Below are 19825 nucleotides of genomic sequence, written 5' to 3'. Positions count from 1 at the left end.
CCCCAATTTTTGCATTGAAACTCCTTATTGGACTTTCTATTAACTGAATAACAGAGTTGAAAGGGACCTTGTAGGTCATCTAGTCCAACCCCCGCCCAAGCAGGAGACCCTACATCATTTCTGACAGATGGCAGTCCAGTCTCTTCTTGAAAGTCTCAAGTGATGAAGCTCCCACAACATCCGAAGGCAACTTCTGCTCCATGGGTTGATTGTTCTCAATGTCAGAAAATTCCTCCTTATTTCCAGGTTGAATCTCTCCTTGTTCAGTTTCCATCCATTATTCCTTGGCTGTGTTCTGCATCACACTCTTGACACTTAAAATAGCCACTGAATTAACCTATTCACAGACTAGACAGAATAAAAAGTGTAGAGTCAAAAATTCTTTTTGATACAGTAGACAATAACATGTGTGGAGTGTGAAGGATGTGTGTTTGTGTTTATTTTCATGGTCATGTTGTGCACTGAAGATGGTGTTTGATTTCGTTGTATGAGGTGAAATGACAATAAAGTAAACTAAACTAACTAAACTAGAGCTGGAAGGAACCTTGGAGGCTTTCTAGTCCAGCCTGCTGCTCAAGCGGGAGACGGAGACCCTCGGCCATCTCAGACAAGTGACTGTTCAATCTCTTCTTAAAACCCCCCAGCAATGGAGCGCTCGTGATTTCTGAAGGCTATTCCAATGGTGAATTGTCCTCACTGTTAGGAAGTTTCTTCTTAATTCCAGGTTGTTTCTCTCTTTAACCAATCTCCACCCGTTGCTTCTTGTCCTGCCTTCTTTGGTGCTTTGGAGAATAATTTGATGCACACCCCTCTCCTTTGTGGCAGCCCCTCAAATATTAAGGACTAAGGGTGCCCTTGCAACAATTGAATTCTCCGCAATAGACTTGTTTCTGACATCCTTTCTCCTCCAGTTTTGATTTCCTTGGCAATGTTTGCAATGTGCAACCTCTCCTGACCTCTCTTTTTCACTTGCTCTGCCCTGGTGAGCCTTCCAGTGAACATGCATTATTCAGCACTGACCACCTGGGAGGGGCATGGCATATTTTTGTGGCCAGAAAATGACTTATTTTGTCTCCACATATTGATCACACGATGACAGTAGATGTGATGATGTACCCAGGACTTTTGGGTTTTTTTTAAAAAAAATAAAACTTTGTGGAAGTTTAGAATTCTTTCAAACAAAGCAACAAATAGATCTTTTCAAAGCCTTAACACATCTGTTAATATATAATGACTCCATAGCTACATTTCAGATGGGGTATAGGTTCTCCTGCTTGAGCAGGGGCTGGACTAAAAGACCTCCAAGGTCTATTCTATTCTACTCTACTCTACTCTACTCTACTCTATTCTACTCTATTCTATTCTATTCTATTCTATACTCTACTCCTTTTTCAAAGGTCTTCAAAACTACAGATGTCAGTGTTACTAGTCTGTAGTCATTCAGCTTCTTCCTGGAAGGTTCAACTATTTTTCAAAGCACCAGAAGACAAGAAACAATGGATGGAAACTAATGAAGGAGAGAAGCAACTTAGAACTATGGAGAAATGTCCTGACAGTGAGAGCAATTAATTAGTGGCACAGCTTACCTCTATAAGTTGTGGGACTCCAGAAATTGTGGGACTCCAGAAGTTGTGGGACTCCAGAAATTGTGGGACTCCAGAAGTTGTGGGACTCCAGAAATTGTGGGACTCCAGAAGTTGTGGGACTCCAGAAATTGTGGGACTAGTGGAACTGCTTTCAGAAGTTGTGGGTGCTCCATCACTGGAGGTTTTTAAGAAGAGATTGGACAGCCTGTAATGCTATAGGGTCTACTGCTTGAGCAGGTGCTGGACTAGAAGACCTGTTCAATAAAGCCGGGGGGCGGGGGGAGAAACCTAAGAAAATATGATGATAATAGCTACACTCTGCTATTAATCTCCATGGTAATTTTGGGACTGTTATAAAGGTTGGAGGAGATTCCTGAGATTTCTGGACAACCCACCATCCGGGAACTAGTTATACTAGTTTCCACATCACGGCTTCTCTCATCAAGCCCCTGGGAACTATCGTGGTGTGCTGAGATTTTTCCGATCCCTCTCCCTGTGCCAGAATAACAATGGTTAGAACTAGCTAAGGCTGATTTCAGGCAGGCCTTTGCATATTCCTTGGCCACAATTCATTTCTGTTATGACAGCATTGTCATACTTTAGATATTATTTCATATTTTATCTCCCTTCCATCTTTCCCCTTTCCCTTTCTTTATCTTTTTTAAAAATGAAAATAGTAAGTTTAAACCCAGAGGAGAAGCATAATATTGGAAGATAGTATTTTCCCCTAACCCTTGGCCTTCATAGTCTTTCTGAAGAGGAAGACCACAATGAGTCCACCTGTTCTCCTTCTCCCATCATTCTTGGTCATCTGTCAGTTGTCACCTGCAAGTGGATCCAGTAGGCTGGCTGTTTATTAGAAATTTGAGGATGGGGGATCCTTCAGCAACCTAAAAGATTGTATTTTGGGTCTGCTGCCACTCAGCAAGGAAGCATAGAAAAACTGGGGTTGGGAGAAACATCGACCTGGTTCAATTCCAAGTGGGGAGAAAAACACTGGAAACATGGAGGCTGATTGGAAAGAGGGTTTACTGATGGACAGGACCACATGGATTTGAGGTCCTGGGCAGCTGACCACATGGAGTAGAGAGTGAGGATTATTTATACCAGTGGTTCTTAACCTGGGTGATATTGGCCCTCCCGGGGAGCGATTTCATTTTTCAGGTGGGTGATGGAACGAAAAGGGGCGACGCAAGGGCGAAGGAATGGAAGGGGGGCGATATGGGGGCGATGGAGCGAGAAGTTTGGGGGACACTTTTGAGACTTTTTTTGTACAGTGAACCAATGTATATCTGTCGTACAAAAACATCAGATCGCTCACTGTTAGTGGATTGAACTGTGTTTTAAAATGTTCCTCCAGCTAGCTTCAGTACAGAACGCCGTACATATGTGAATACGCATCGTTCATCTTCACGCGCGTTGCGCAGCAGCCTCTATCATTCTACCCATTAAATTTGTCGCTCTGATTTTTGTTGCTTTCCTTCTGTAAAAATTTTCTTTGTGTCTTTTTAACCCTTTTTACAGCGTGCATGAATATATATTTTCCTTGAATCTTAATTTAGTTTCAGAGTTTTCATCTTGACATTCTTAGATCCTGCATTGCAGTTTGTTCTTATGCCCTTTTTATATTTCTTTTTGTGTCTTAAAATTCACTTGTAATTAAATCATTAAATGTTACTGGGTTTTTTTGGGCATTTCATTTTCTTGCGATTGAATTTTGTTTTCAGTGGTCACTGCATTTAAGTGTCTTGAATAAATAAGATAATAATGAAATACAAGTATCACGAAGTTTGGGAGTAAAGTGATGGGTGGCATCAGTTGAGATATGGGAAAAAGACTGGAAATAAATTATTTGCATGGATATGTCCTGATGACAATTTTAAAGAAAACAAAAAACATGTTTGCATAAATTGGAAAATTATTTCCCTGTGTTGTGATTGAGAGGTTATATTGGAGGAGGGAAGCGATGATAACTTCCTCAATGGCTCAAGGGGCCAATTCTTTCAAAAGGGTTAACAACACTGATTTATACCTTCTCTTGGGCCTTGAACTTGAGCTTCCTGTTCCTGTGGAAAGAATATGTATTCTATTGGTTGTTATAGGGGTCACTGCTCACTTTGTAAGTTGTCTGAGTCCCAGGTTTGGTTGAAGCTTGTCAGGTGATGCAATGAAGGGGCTTGTTGTGCCATGTGCCAGAATTCTGCTACTAGGTGGTAGAGGGCTAATCCTACTATGTCCTGAGGGGTCATGTCTTAATCCCATCACCCTGGAGCTGAAGGTCTTTTGTCTTGTAGATAGTCTGGCCCTGTCCTGCTGAGTCGATTAAGAAAGGTGGGGACTGCTTTCCAAGAGCAGGTTTCTGCTTTAAAGAAATATAATATTTGCCTTTTTAAATATTTCCTAAAATATTTCACTCTTCTAGGAGAGGGGTGAGTGCTAACTTTGCACACTGGTATAGTGTAAAACGATGTTCCAGTCTGGCTCAAAGTCTCATCAGCAATGGAAACATGACGTAGAACCTGACCTTTTCATTGCCATTTCAACTGTCTAAAACAGTAGACAACGGCAGTCTGGAAGAAGAAGAGGACATTGAGTCAAGAACAATTTCATTATGTGCAATTTATTTTTGTATAGAGTAGTTATTTTGGCAAAGTTGAATTGCTTAAGAACTGTGGTTTGGTGGACACAATTTTAGGAAAGAGCAACGGAGGGAAAAGCAGTACTCAGGTCCTCTGCAGAATAAGAAACGTGTTATATCTTCCTTGGAATGAGAAAGGTAATATCGTATGTTAAATCAGTGCGACTTTCAATTCAGAGAAAATTAATCTCTGTTGTCAGAAACTCCATGATGTTCAACTTTGTAAGCACTATAGGATTCCCAATGCTTTTTGTTGTTGCTTTTTGAGCTGATCTGGTTTGCTAAATTCTAGTTTGCTAAACCATGGGAAGCAAGAACCAAATACATGCTATAAAATGGATTCCTGCAGCCTAACATGAGTTTGAGAAGTCTTGCCTTCCATGTACAATTGAACCACTGGAAAACCCCAACCAACTTTAGAGGCTTCCATAATACTACTTGAAAACACTTGCCTTTGCACGACAGATCTCAAATTCTATCAAATAACAGATTAACAGAGTTGGAAGGGACCTTGTAGGTCATCTAATCCAACCCCCCACATAAGCAGGAGACCTTGCACCATTTCTGACAGATGGCACTCCAGTCTCTTCTTGAAAGCCTCCAAGGTTGAAGCTCCTACAACTTCCAAAGGCAACTTCTGTTCCATTGTTACAGATCCTAAACACCAAGATCTTCCACATCAGCTGTTCCTGACCTGAAATTCCTTGAAGGTCTTTGGAACACAACTTGCTAAGGAAGCCTGCCCAACATTTTCCATAGTCCATAGTCTAAAAGCCTGAGTGCAAAAATGTTCAGCCAACAATCCTAAGTTGCATTAACAGAGGGATACAATCAAGATCAAGGGAGGTACTAACACCAATCTTTAAAGCCTTAGTAAGACTATACCTAGAGGACCGCATCCAGTTTTGGTCACCATGCTATAAAAAGGATGTTGAGACTCTAGAGAAATTGCAGAGAAGAAAAACCAGGATGATTAGGGGACTGGAGGCTAAAACATATGATGAACGGTTGCAGGAACTGGGCCTGGCTAGTCTAGTGAAGAGAAGGACCAGAGGAGACAGGATAACATCTTCCAATATTTGAGGGGCTGCCACAGAGAGGAGGAGGGGGTCAACTTGTTTTCCAAGGCACCCAAAGGCCAGACAAGGAACAATGGATGGAAACTGATCAAGGGGAGATTCAACCTCGAAATAAGAAGGAATTTTCTGACAGTTAGAGCAATCAACCCAAGGAACAGAAGTTGCCTTCAAAAGTTGTGAGAGCTTCATCACTGGAAGCTTTCAATAAGAGATTGGACTACCATCTGTCAAAAACTGTATCGGGTCTGCTTGGGTGGGGGATTGGACTAAATGACCTACAAGGGGCCCCTTCCAACTCAGTTAATCTGTATCTGTATCTAACACCATCTTGGTGTCCTTTGCACCTTGAACTGGAAGGTACCATTGGAAAGTCCAAAAGGTGCCACCATTATTTAAATGTTCATGCAATGTTTACCTTGACTTCTTTCACACAATAGGCTAGGCTGGGTTAAAATGGGTTCGATATGTTGTGAGAAACCCAGACGGTTTGTGTGCGGTCTTCTTGAAGCAGGGCAATGGGTAAGCCACAATCTGCAAAAAATTCTTTCATTAGAGCAGTTGTGATTTCAGTACAACAGTCCTGTTTTATTAACCGAAATTTAGGGATTAGAGCCTTCTATACATCTACTGTGTTTCTCATATAATAAGGCCGGGTCTTTTTTTTTTTGAGCCCCGAAAAAATGGCTAGGCCGTCTTTTCAGGGTGACTTAATTCCCCCCCCTTGCGTCTTCGGGCGGGCACCGATGGCTTGGATGTTGACCTTGGCGTTGGTGGGGCACTTCGTATCGGGGTCAACGCAGGCAGCACCATATCCGGGTGTGCAACAAAAGTACTTCCTAACGGCAAGCCCCCCCCCAACATTCCCCCCATTTCGCATGTTTTAATTTGGGGGGAGGGGCTTAATTTCATTTCATGCCTATAAAACATGCTGGCACTTCCTATTGGGGGAGGCCGTATTGTTGGAGAAACAGGGTAGTTGTGGCGTCATAATATATTAACTGGATTTAACTGGTTGAATATCATCCCAATTTAAGCACGGCAAAGGTTTGAGTCTTCCTGCTTGGCTCAGGATTTGACTTACTTTCCCTGCATTTTGCCCAACTAGCTTGTGGCTCTTTTCAGAAGGTCTAAAAGCAAAAGGAACTTCTGGAGACATCACCCTGTGAAAGGATCAAGGCACCATTTTGCTCTTCATCTGAAATATCCAATATTTTCAGGTCAGCAAGGAGAATGGGGGAAATTGGTGGAGGAAGAAGCACTTGAGATCAGAACAAGCTGCCCCAGGAGGCCAAGAATTTTGTTCACCCAGGCAGAACTAAAAGAAGTTCTGATCACCTTACCGGGCTAAAGGAAGGCGTCACATAAAATGTGGATTAAGTACAAAACACACCCCAAATTGGCCTGGAGCGAAACAGAACAAGTGTCTGCTGGCTGGGATGCCTGGTGGGTAATTCTCAACCTGTGAATCAAAAGCAACAATATGGAAATATCCCAGGATTGCCTGAAGGCAGAGTAGAAGTTTCTCTTCCTGGAGACACTTTGTCTTTCTTCTTCTTCTTCTTCTTCTTCTTCTTCTTCTTCTTCTTCTTCTTCTTCTTCTTCTTCTTCTTCTTCTTCTTCTTCTTCTTCTTCTTCTTCTTCTTCTTCTTCTTCTTCTTCTTCTTCTTCTTCTTCTTCTTCTTCTCTTCTTCTTCTTCTTCTTCTTCTTCTTCTTCTTCTTCTTCTTCTTCTTCTTCTCCTCCTCTCTCCTCCTCCTCCTCCTTCTTCCTCCTCCTCCTCCCTCCTCTTCTCCTTCTCCTTCTCCTTCCTCCTTCTCCTCCTCCTCTTCCTCTTCCTCTCCCCTCTCCCTCCTCTCCTCCTCCTTCCTCCTTCTCCTTCTCCTTCCTCCTTCTTCTTCTCCTTCTCCTTCTCCTTCTCCTTCTCCTCCTCCTCCTTCTCCTTCTCCTTCTCCTTCTTCTTCTCCTGACACCACCAGCTCCAGCTCACAAGGGACTCATCCCAACACTGCCTACATATTTGCCTTTCTTAGTTTCACTCCCGTTTCAGTTTCAGCAAACTCTGCTCTGGGAGTTGAGAACTGGGGCTGCAGGCCTGCTGTGTGGGGTTCTGGCCATGAATTGGATTGTTAAAACCTTTCAGGCCAAGCTCATCTTCAGAGCAAGAATCCACCCTAACATATCCGCCACAGGTTCTCTCTCTCAATATCTGACATCTCAGCGATTCAACATGACCCCAAGATTTTCTTTTTCTGATTATTTACAGACAAAGCACCAGAGGGCAGGAGGAGAAATAATGGATGGAAGCTGATCAAAGAGACAAACAACCTGGAGTTAAGGAGAAACTTCCTAAGTGAGCACAATTAACCACTGGATCAATTTGCCTCCAGAAGTTGTGGGTTTTCCATCCCTGGAGGTTTTTAAGAAGAGGCTGGACAGTCACTTGTGTGAAATTGTATAGGGTCTCTTGATTGAGCAGGGGGGTGGACTAGAAGACCTCCAAGGACCCTTCCAGTTCTATTCTATTCTATTCTATTCTATTCTATTCTAGCATCTATATCCAAGTTAGAGATCTGAGTCATGAATGTAGCTATTTGTCAAAGACTTTCTGAAAGTAATCAACATCAACAGGACCAGTTCTATTCCTACATCTTTATAGCCAGTGTTTCTCAACCTCTGTGATTTTAAAATGTGTGAACTCCAACTCAAGCTGGCTTGAGAACTCTGGGAGTTGGAGGTCACGTACCTTAAAGCCATTGAGGTTGAGAAACGCTGCATTACACTCATTCAAAAAACTAGAAGGTTGATTTTCCAGACCCCTCCTGGTTCCCTTTTACAAAAAGCAGGGTCATGTCAACAATTCTCCAGTCCTTCAGCTCTGACTCTGATTTGAGAGACTAGTTATATATCTCTGTAGGGGGTCAACCATCTCATGTTGGAGTTCTTCAGCTGTGGCCTCACAAGATGCTCTAGAACAGAGTTTTTCAATGTGTTCTTTGATGCTCTTGATGGGATTCCATAAAAGACTAAAGCAGGGGTGGGTTTCAATTTTTTTTAGCCAGGGGTTCTCTACCCTAATGACTGGCTGGGTGGGTGTGGCTAGTGGTCATGTGACTGGGTGGGTGTGGCCAACTCGACATCACTTCTTTGCCCTAATTACCTAAAAAAGATAATATACCAAAAAGTTGTTTATTATTTCGTGCATGTAATACTTAAATAAAAGACTGGGTGAAACCAGGCTCAATAGCAGCGACTGTGAGAGGAATCTTGGAGTCTTAGTGAAGTTTCTGGTGAGTGACGTGATTCTTATTATTTGGGAATTAATCCCCTTGGAGGCTAGTGGCTATGTTATCTGATTTTCTCAATGGCTCTCCCTGGGCGAGCACTGAATGGATTGTTTATCTAGCTTGCAACACTTTTACGAGGTGTGAAATGCTCTTGGCTGAATGCCCAGAAGTTCAATTAAGCCTATTAAGAGCTTTCCCTTGCTGCTGAGGTTATTGGGGGCTCTCCAAGCCCTGCAGGGACTAAAGGGAGAAAAAAATCATTCAAATATTCTATCTCTAGAACTTTACTTGTTCTTTTTTTTTGGATCTGAACAGTCTTTTTATTGTTTTATATCATACATTTCCTTTCTGTGTTGAGCAGCATGCTCTCTAGGTGTCCAAGGTGTTAACATACAAACATCATCATTATATATATATATATATATATATATATATATATATATATATATATATATATATATATACACATACATATACATATGGCACATATATACATACAAATATCAATCATATTATAACATATATTATATTATCTTCCATATATAGTATCGATTATATAACCGTCAGAAATATTTACTGATCTGTTTTTTTCTTTCTCCTATAAACCATATTTCACCTAGTTCCCTTCCTCTAACCTCAATATCTGTCATTTAACCATTTATAGAATAGTTCCCATGTTATGAAAAAGTCTGAATCTCCTTTTCCTTTCATTTTCAGGTCTTGATCAGGCACTCTGTGAATTTTTTTTTTTTAACAGACAGGTTCCACCATTTGAAAAACTTGGAAAACACCTGCTGAGCATATCCTCCTTGTTTCTTCAGTTTTGCATTAGGTGCTTCTGTTTGTTTCCCTGAGAAGATCAGGTTGGGCCAAAGCATCTGTCTATAACAGAGGTCTCCAAACTTGGACAGTTTAAGAGTGGTGGACTTCAGCTCCCAGAATTCCTCAGCTATCATAGCCTGGACTATAATGTCTGTGATCAAGGTAGCCATGAAGAAGTCATAGGAGGACTTCCCCCTAATTCATCGATTCCACAGTATCTCAGAAGTGGGGAAGGTTGGCTCCTTTATAACTTGTGAACTTCAACTCCCAGAATGCTTGAGTCAGCATGGGAGTTGAAGTCCAAAAGTCATTAAAGGGCCATAGTTCCTCACCGCTTGTTTAATCTGAAACTTACCCTGAACTTTTTGTTGGACTCTGCCTTCTTATGAGTTAAAAGCATTCTTCCATGTCCTTCATTGCTACAGGAGGTCTTTGATCTTGTCTCTCAATCCGCTTGGTTTAACTCTTGGTTAAACAAGCCATGACAGTATAATCGGTGACCCAAAACAATGAAAAACATTGTCACCATCTATTGAAATGGTATTCAAGAATCTTGATTCCTGGGCAACTTAGAAAGTGATAGGACAAATGTCTGGCTCTAGTATGTCAAGCTGTCCTCATTTTTTTTTTTTTATGGATGGGAGGATAGTGCAAAGCATTCAGAAAGAGGTTTGACAAAGTGCATCAGCAGGAGCAGTGACTCTTTCCGATCTGCCATCGGATTGCTTGAACTTCGCTTTGCATTGCTGGCATCTTGCTATAAAAGGAAGGAGCGGGAAGCAAAGCAAGGGAATGCAGGGAGGGGGAGAATGACAGCAGTGGTGGGATTCTACCGGTTCAGCCCAGTTCAAGTGAGCCAGTAGTAAAAAAAAATAGCTACTGGTTCGGCTGAAGTGGCATTATTTTTCCTCCCAACGATCAGCTGTTCCAATGATCAGCTGTTCCAATATCCCCCATGGTGTCTTACTGCTTCACCCAGGAGGCTTCCCTGAGGCCTAAGAGGCCAAAAAAGGAGCACAGGTGTGTGTGTGTGCTGCTACATGCCTCCCCCCATGCTCCATTTTTTTGCCTTCCTGGGCCTCAGGGAAGCCTCCTGGGAGCAAAAATGGCCCCCATGAGGCTTCCCTGAGGCCCAGGAGGCAAAAACAAAACAGAGCAGGTGCGGCACCAAAAAAAAAAAAGAAGAAGCCATGCCCAGCCAGTCACATGATCATGCCCACCTAGCCAATCCCACCTAGCCACGCCCACAGAACCAGTGGTAAAAATATTTGCACCCCACCCCTGGATGACAGGAACCAGAGGTGCCCAACAGAGACAATGGTTGAGAGAAAACCAAGGAGAGAACCGATTGCAAACATCCACTAAAGAGATTCCAAACTCAGAATTGTTACCCAAGCAACCCATTTGAATACTACTGGACACAGAACAAATGATCAAGGGGGGCTGGGACCTGGGAGGACCCAGGGAAAGGGGAAATATGCCGAATTTGCAAGAGAATATTTAGATCTGGCTTTGCTTATGCTGCAACCACTTGACCTTAGTAAAAACATACCTTTTCCCTACCAGTGGAGCTCAGGGTCTTTCTTTCCTAGGTGTCCAACCTGGGACAGAGCTGACAGGTTCTTCCTTGAAGTGGTGAGGAACCACATCCTCTGCTTTGCTCCAGGGTTGTCTCAGCAGAAGTGCTATCCTCAGGCCCACATGCATGCAAGGGAAATGGGAGGGACGGCCTTCAGAGCAGTGGCCCAGGGGAAAAGGGAAAACCTCAAGACTTTTGCCAGCATGCTCTGCAAAAGAGCCCTTTCAAAGGCTTGGGTAGCCCTAAGGCCAAGGCTTATTCCGCACGCGGCCAACTTTCTACAGGCAGCCTCATTAGTAGCAGAAATTCTGGGCCTTTCTAAGAAGAGCATGTAATATTATATACTGCAATGACTTTTATAGACATGACTTATTATTCCTGGGATACAGGTGAGATCCACCCCAGCCTAAATACAATCCAACTGATTTCTACTCTCACCATCTCATTTTTCCCAGGCAGCAGCAGAAACATGTCAGCATATATCATATTTTTCCTCCTTGGGTAGGTTTTGCTCTGTGCAGCAAATCCCATTTTGCCAACACAGGTGTAACTCACCTCCACAGCATGAAATCTGCAGGTCCCAGTCATGGATCCTTTCAATGTGTGCGTTGACAGGCAGAAACATCTCTAAGAAAACCAGTTTAGGATTTTGCTGATCACAATATTCACATCCAAGACCTGATACGTGCTCAGCAGGTGGGATTCTTGTCTGGCAATGGATTGGCGCATGCTGGGTATGGTGTACCGATACCAAGTATGCATGTACTAGCTGGAAGAAAGCCAATGGTTCACTACTTATGAAGACCCTTCAGGTCAAAGGGGAGTTTTCAGAAAGGGGGACTAAACTTATGAAGAACGGTTGCAAGATTTGGATTTGGCTAGTCTAGAGAAGAGAAGGACTAGGTGGGACATGATGGCAGTATTGCAATAGTTGAGGGGCTGCCACAAATAGGAGGGGGTCAACTCTGTCCTTCCAGAGGGCAGGACAAGAAGTCATGCATGGAAACTAATCAAAGAGAGAAGCAACCTGGAATTGAGGAGAAACTTCCAAACAGTGAGGACGATTAACCAGTGGAACAGAAGTTGCCTTCAGAAATCGTGGATGCTTCATCCCTGCAGGTTTTTAAGAAGAGTCTGGGCATTCACTTGTCTGTAATGCTCGGGTCTTCTGCTTGGACAGGGTGCTGGACTAGAAGACTTCCAAGATCCTTTCCAGCCCTACTCTACTCTATTCCTTCCAGCTCTTTTCTGATTCTAATTCAACCTATCCCAGGTGCTGGGCCGGGCCCAGACTGATTCTTCCTGAGGAAGCCCAAGGACAGCAAGGTGATCTCACCAACCTATCCCAAAGGGGACCTTCCCAGATACATTGGCCGTCAACTCCTGTGAGTCTCTAGCCAACATGGCCAAGATGATTATGGAGTTGGAAATCCCATGTTTACGGGATTATGGGAGATGATAGGTGACATGGTGAAAATGCCTGAGTCTGGAACAGATTCCGGACCTTGCAGACAAGGTTGTGTGGAAGTACTCTTAATGGATGACTAAACGTATAACAACCAGTTATTCTGAGTTGTTTTTCTGATCTTTATCAAGCTCCCACAGTATGTCAAAAATCCTTTTTAGTCTTTCCAGGCCTGGTGGGAAACTACCTTGTATGTTCTTAGAAAAAGAAAACAAGATCTATTTTCCATTATACCTTGGAGGGACAAGTCAAACCCCATCTCCCCAGATGTGATGCTTTCAAGAGAAACTGTTCAACAAACCAACAAACCAAAAATACTAATATCCTTGACAGAGTTGTGTATTCTTGAGAAAACTATGACCTGCAGAGCTAGTAGTTAAACAAATCCACCATTTTTTTTCCTGGGGCTCATGTTCCACAGGCACACGAACCCCGTGTGCCCTTGGGGAAATGCCACTCTCTCGCTCACTCTCTTTGCTCACTCACTTTCTGCCTCAGTGCCCTTTCGGTGTGTGAGTGATTCAGACCACTTCACCAAATGACTCAGGCTGCATGGCAGTCTGGCAAAGGTCCATGTGACTTCCATCCCAAAGAGTGTGCAATGGTGTGACAAAGGCCATTCGGGCATCCTGTGGTCTGTCACAATTTTTAGTTAGAATTATAAAAATCATAGGGCTGGGAGGGAGCTTGGAGGCAGGAGACCATACACTATCTGAGACAAATTGTCGTGCCCCTGGTGGAGACTGACTCTGAGGGAGAGGAGGAACAGCAGACAGGGAGTGGAGATGTGGCTCCAGAGGTTGTGGAGGAGGCTGGGGAAGGGCAGAGGCCGGCTGGGCAGTCAGAGGAGGACCCAAGCCCATCCCCCTAGGGCACGCAGGGAGGAGAGGATAAGGGAGAGACTGGTCTATGGGGGAAGAGAGGGCCTTGATCCTCTTCATGGGCTGCAGCTGTGACAACTGGATAAGAGGACGGACATGCGTACAGGCAAGTGCTGGAAACAAAGCGTGGGAATATCTCTAGTTTATGGTTCCTCTCTGAGTTTGGCGTCCTTCCCAGTGTGTGTCCTGATATCTGTGGCTGTCTTCCAGCCCTCATCTTGCCTGGTTTGTGTTGTCTTTTACTCTTTATAATTTATACGGCATTTCCTCCTTCTTGTGACTGCTTGTGTGGGAGTTTTTTGTCTTCAGTCAAAGATATTTGGATCTTAGAAGCATAGTGAAGAAACAAAAGGAGATTTACCTGTTTTTTGTGACTGTGCTTATTTTGTATCCCAACCAGGGTCATCACACAAATGGTTGCCCAATCTCTTTTTGAAGACTTCCAAGTGATGCCCCTCAGGCAAGCTGTCCCATTTAATCCATTGATTAATTATTCTCACTATCAGGAAATTTCTCCTTAGTTCCAGATTGGACCTCTCTTTAATGGGCTTCTTGTCCTGCACTTATTTGCTTTGCAGAATAAGTTGACTCCTTCTGACCCTTAAATACTGGAAGGATTAAGAGTAACAGGATAGCTGTTTTCTAGTATTTGACAAGTAGTAGTCACGGGGAAGAGGAAGTCAATTTATTCTCCACAGCAACTGAGAAACAAGAAACAATGGATGGAAACCAATCAAGGAGAGAAGCAGCTTGGAATTAAGGAGAAACTTCCTAACAGGGAGGACAATTAACCGGTGGAACAACTTTGCCTTCAGAAATCATGGAAGTTTTAAGGAAGAGCCTAGACACTCACTTGTCTGAGATGGTATAGGTTCTCCTGCTTGAGCAGGGGGCTGGACTGGAAGACCTCCAAGGTCCCTTCCAGCTTATTCTATTCCAGGACTGTCAAACTTCCAGCCTGTGAGATGGATTTATCATGCGCTGGCCAAGCCCTCACCCAGTTTAGCGAAGGGGGAGAAGTCCCTATCTGTCACTTGACACGGTTGTGATGACGCAGGTTTGACACCCCTGTTCTATTCTATTCTATTGCTTGATTATGGTGGATGAGATTTGAGATCAAAGTTAATCATTATAGACAGGGGTGGGATTCAAATTTTTTAACAACCAGTTCTGTGGGCGTGGCTTAGTTGGTGGGCATGGCTTGGTGGTCGTGTGACTAGGTGGGTGTGGCCAACTCAATATCACTCACATCGAGGCACGTATCTCCTCGCCTGGCCTGTCATGAGTGTGAAAAATGGTTATAAGTCACTTTTTTCAGTGCCACTGTAACTTTGAATGGTCACTCCACACAAGCAAAGTACCAGCAAAGGAGGGGAAGAAAACTCCAGACAAGTTCCTGAGACAGGAAGTCTAGTCCTGCCAAGAATGTAATAAGGGTCAACGGAGAGGCAATGTCGGTATGTGCTCCTTTCAAAATCCAAGAAAGAAATACTCAGACTCCATGGTTCAGAGCAAAGTTCTTCTTTTACTGGAAGATGAAAAGGAAGCTACAAATGGAATTCCGAAGTGAGAATTTGGCGCGCAGATCACACATACAAAGAAATGGAATTGTTCCCACCCCCCAAAGTCCAGAAGTCTCTGCCAATTAAAAGTTCTGAATATGATCATGTGAGCATCTTCAGGTAGTGATGAGGCCTCTGTCCGTTGACCTTGACATATTTTGATAAGACCTCGCAGCTGCGCAAAAAGGATAGAGGCTAGGAAAGAAATGGAAAATTGGAAAGAAGAAATCCCCCCTTCTTCTGCCCACAGTAAAAGAATGCAAAACACCTCCAGCTCTCTTCCCCCCACAATTACCCCTCCCCCGTTGCTAATGACAGCCGAAAGAAGTAAGCCTAGTAGTAGAGATACTAAGGGAGAAATAAAGGATAATAGTTGGGGTACCGAAGAGATCTTGAGGCTGACATTCGGACCCCCTAGAAAAAGGACATTAGTCCCTGTAAGAGAGAATAAAAAGATATGTTAAGCATTGCATACATTCTTATGGTTTATCAGGATACTTAGTATAAAATTTCTTTAGCAGGTCAGGAGCCCTAACGTCTTTTCGTTCACCCACTCAGCATGAGAGGGGGAAATGTTTCAGGCTACAAGATATTGTAGGCGACCCCTCCTTTTTCGAGAGTCTAAAATCTCTTTAACTTCAAAATGTTGTTCACCCTCAATCAACAATGGGACGGGGGGATCAGTCTGGGTCGGTCTCAATGTACAGGTGTGTTCGGGTTTTAGCAGGCTGACATGGAAAACAGGATGAATGCGACGAAGAGTCTTTGGTAGCGTCAATTGAACTGTCACGGGATTCACATTCGCTCAATAGGAAGGGCCCCACATACTTAGGGCCTAACTTCTTTGATCTCTGAGTGGTTTGCAGATACTTGGTTGAGAGGAATACTTTGTCGCCTACTTGATACGACTGTTGTGGGGCTCTTTTCTTGTCTGCAAATTTCTTATGGGATTGATGCGCTTCGTCCAGAGCTTTGCGAGCGACTGGCCAATTGAGTTGTAGTTGAGATATCCAGTCATCCAATGACTGGATATTGGGTTTCTCGCGAGGAAGTTCAGGTATGGGTACAAAATCTTGTCCCGTGGCCACTTTGAACGGGTAAAACCAGTGCTGCTGTGAACGGAGTTGTTATACGCTACTTCGGCAAAAGGTAGCAGGTCCACCCAGTTGTCTTGCTGATAATTTATGTAACATCGGAGATATTGCTCTAGCACCCTGTTAGTCCTCTCGCAGGCCCCATTAGTTTGGGGGTGGTGGCGGAGCTTAACCCTTGGGTGGAGCCTATCAACTTCAAAATTCCCTCCAGAAGTTCGAGGTAAATTGAACTCCTCGATCTGATATTATACGTTCAGGAACACCATGCAGTCTGTAGACGTGTATAATGAACAGTTTGGCTAACGACTTCGCCGAGGGAATCTTGGTGCAAGGTATGAAATGTGCCTGTTTGGAAAACAAGTCGGTCACCACCCAGATCACCGTGTGCCCAGCACTCTCAGGTAAATCTACTATAAAGTCCATAGAGATTTCCTTCCAAGGGGCAGTTGGCCTGGCCACATTTTGCAACAGACCTGGCGGCTTACCGGGAGGTCTCTTAGCTGAGGCGCAAACTGGGCAGCTTGCTACATAAGTTTCAATGTCTTTTTTTCAAAGAGGGCCACCAGAACTGCCGTTTCACTAGGTGTAAGGTCTTCACGAAACCAAAGTGACCCGCTGCCTTGGAATCATGAGTTTGTTGTAATACTTGGCTCCTCAGTGTTTTAGGTACATACAGCTTCGCTCCCATCCAGGCTAACCCATCTCTAACAGTGCAGTTATTTGCATTTGCCTGGAACCATTCATCTGTTTTCAAAGCTTCTTTAAATTGTTCGATCAAATCATTGGACAGATCTGCCTCTTGTTTCTTCTTTTGCGCCCTGGTGACCACCGGTGCTGCCAGCTGTGTGGTGGGCACAATCGACTTATCACTTCTTTTCGAACACTGTTGTATTGTGGCATCCTAGATAAAGCATCCGCCATAAAATTCTTTCCTCCTGGGATGTACTTCAGAAAGAAATTGAATCGTTTGAAGTACTGGGCCCACCTAACTTGCTTAGGAGATAGTTTCCAGGCGTTTTAAGGCCTCCAGGTTTTTATGATCAGTCCAAACTTCAAATGGGTACCTCGCGCCTTCCAGAAAATGCCTCCAGGTCATTAGAGCCCAGCAGACTGCAAAAGCTTCTTTCTCCCAGACAGCCCATCTACGTTCAGTGTCAGTTAATTTACGGGATGTGTAAGCACACGGTTGTAGTGTCCCCTTCTCGCTTAATTGAAGTAAGACCGCTCCTACCGCTACATCACTTGCATCAGCTTGATCACGAAGGGGACATCCATGTCCGGATGCTTTAGCACTGGCTCGGCAGCAAATAGTCTTTTAGCTTCTCAAAAGCGGCTTGGCACTCCATAGACCAATTCAACGGCTGGCTAGGCTTTGGCTTCGCTTCTCCTTTGTTTTTAGGAGGTTGGTGATAGGCATGGCTATTTTAGCAAAACATGGGATGAATTGCCGGTAAAAGTTAGCAAATCCAAGGAAACTTTGAAGTTGTTTTCGGGTTCTTGGTGGGGCCCACTCTAATACGGCTCGTACCTTCTCCGGGTCCATCTCAAGACCCTCGGGTGAGATACGATATCCCAGGTAGTCAATCTTTTCTTGATGGAACTCACATTTGGACAATTTGGCGTACAATTTGGCAGCGCGCAATTTGTGCAGCACGGACTGCACCAGTTTCACATGTTGGTCTCTGGTCTCCGAGTAGATAAGGATATCGTCAAGGTAGACCAAAACCCCTTGTATAAATGTTCGTGGAGCACTTGGTTGATCAATTGCATGAAGACAGCTGGTGCCCCTGTAGGCCAAACGGAGAACATTGAATTGGAAGCAACCTATTGGGCAATTGAATGCAGTTTTCCACTCGCCTCCTCTTTAATTCGGATTCGGTAATAGGCCTCCCTCAAGTCCAGTTTCGTGAAGATCTTCCCCTTGGCCAGGTGAGCCAACATGTCCTTCATTAGAGGGAGGGGTACACATTTTCCACGGATACCGCGCTCAAATTTCGGTAGTCCACCACCAAGCGCTTGGAGCCATCTTTCTTCTCGCGGAACATCACAGGGGCCGCCACCGAGGTCTGGCAGGTTGGATGAACCCTCGTTTCAAATTCTTGTCGATAAACGACCTCAATTCCTCTAACTCCTTTGGGGTCATCGAATCACATCTTTGGTTTCGGTAGTGTCACCCCGGTAGAAATTCAATGCTGCAATCGGTTGACCGATGGGGAGGGAGCTCATCGGAGGCCTCTTCGGTAAAACTTCTCTTAGGTCCCAGTACTCTTTCGGATTTTCTCCTCCCCTTCTATGCTCGCCCCTGTGGAAGCTGTCTCAGCAGGGGTTTGGGGCTTGGGATGGGGATTCTCCCCGGTTTAAGGGGGTTTGCTCCTCCCTCCCTGGAGGTTGGTCAGTACGAATCCGTATCCACCCCTTTCTCCAGTTTACTTGGGGATTCCATTTCCGAAGCCAGGGCAATCCCAAGATTAGGGAGTGTTCCATCCCGGGAGCCACAATAAAGCACAAGGTCTCGCTGTGGGTTCCCATGGTCATCTCTAAGGGCTCCGTTATAAACCGTGCAGGGCAACCCCCGCTTCAGACCCATCTAATTGGTAAAAGGATATGGGCGTTTCAAATTTCTCAGTCCAATGCCCATGCCTTTAACTACTTTCATGCTAATTAGGCACCTCGTGCACCCCGAGTCCAATAAGGCCAGCATTTCCCCTCAGTACCCGAGGTGGGCACCCTTAATTTAATTGGAATGGTAAGGGGGCCCCGGTTAGGACTTACCGAGACGTCATCTTCCGAGTCGGTCTCACTCTCGCCGGGAGGAGTCGGGGGTCCCAGCTCTTTTTCCGCTGGGGAGTGACTTCTACAACCTCCCCTATTGTTAGCCCGGTTTCGCGAGGCCTGGTTGGGGAGGATTCGGGCTTCCTTCCAGGGCCCCGTCCTTTTTGGATCTGGTTTGACTCGACAATCCGCACCGGTGGCCTTCCTTCCCACAACGGAAACAGGCAGTGGATTTGGCCCTTGTCATCACCCCTCCCTTCCGGGGCTTAGGATCTCTCGGAGCCGAGGAGGGAGCATGGTGCTCCATGCGGAGCCTCCTCTGCGTCTACTTCGGCTAGATCTATTTCCACCTCTTCCGCTAACAGGTACCACAACTGCAAGTCATGGGGATCCCTTCTGGAGATGCACATGTGGTATACCTCTTCATTTAGGCCATCTTTGTAGGCTTCTATTAGAGCTTCCTGGGACCAGCCTCGAATGCGATATGCCAGCTGTCTGAACTCTTGGGTGTAGTCAGCAACTGATCTTCCCCTTGAGTTATGGTTTTCATCCTGATCCTGGCCTTCTCTCTGCCAGAGGGTCTTCAAACCTCCTCCTCAAGGCAGTCATAAAAACATCAAGGCTTCGCAGTTGGTGGGAGTTATCATTATACAGAGTCACCACCCAGTCAGCTGCCATCCCCTCCAGGGTTCTGGTAACACATCTTACTTTGGCTGCTTCAGAGGTGAACTCCCTTTCATATTCTGCCATATAGCTTCCAACCTGCACCAGGAAAACCCCAAGTCCTTGGGATTTCCTCCAAACTTCACATCTAAGGAGGGCGGGTGGCGTCTTCTAGGCATTACCCCCGCTGCTGGGGCTCCCCAGACGGGAGCTGGTGGTTGCGCCGGCGTGGATGGGCCAGGGGGTGGTGGCAGCCCGACTTCCCCAGGCTGAACTCGCCTCTCTTCCCCTCATATGTTGGAGCCCTGCCGGGTTTCTCAGAAGCATCCTTAAAGCTTTTCCCGGCTTGATCCAGCCTGCATTCCATCTCCTCCCCCTGCCACAGCCGTTCCTCGCACCTC

The sequence above is a fragment of the Pseudonaja textilis genome, chromosome 11, assembly GCF_049901715.1.
Source record: "Pseudonaja textilis isolate UNSWEBS1 chromosome 11, rPseTex1.2, whole genome shotgun sequence".
In the NCBI taxonomy this organism is placed as follows: domain Eukaryota; kingdom Metazoa; phylum Chordata; class Lepidosauria; order Squamata; family Elapidae; genus Pseudonaja; species Pseudonaja textilis.
The sequence above is the reverse complement of the archived record's forward strand: the minus strand, read 5'-3'. Positions refer to the sequence as shown.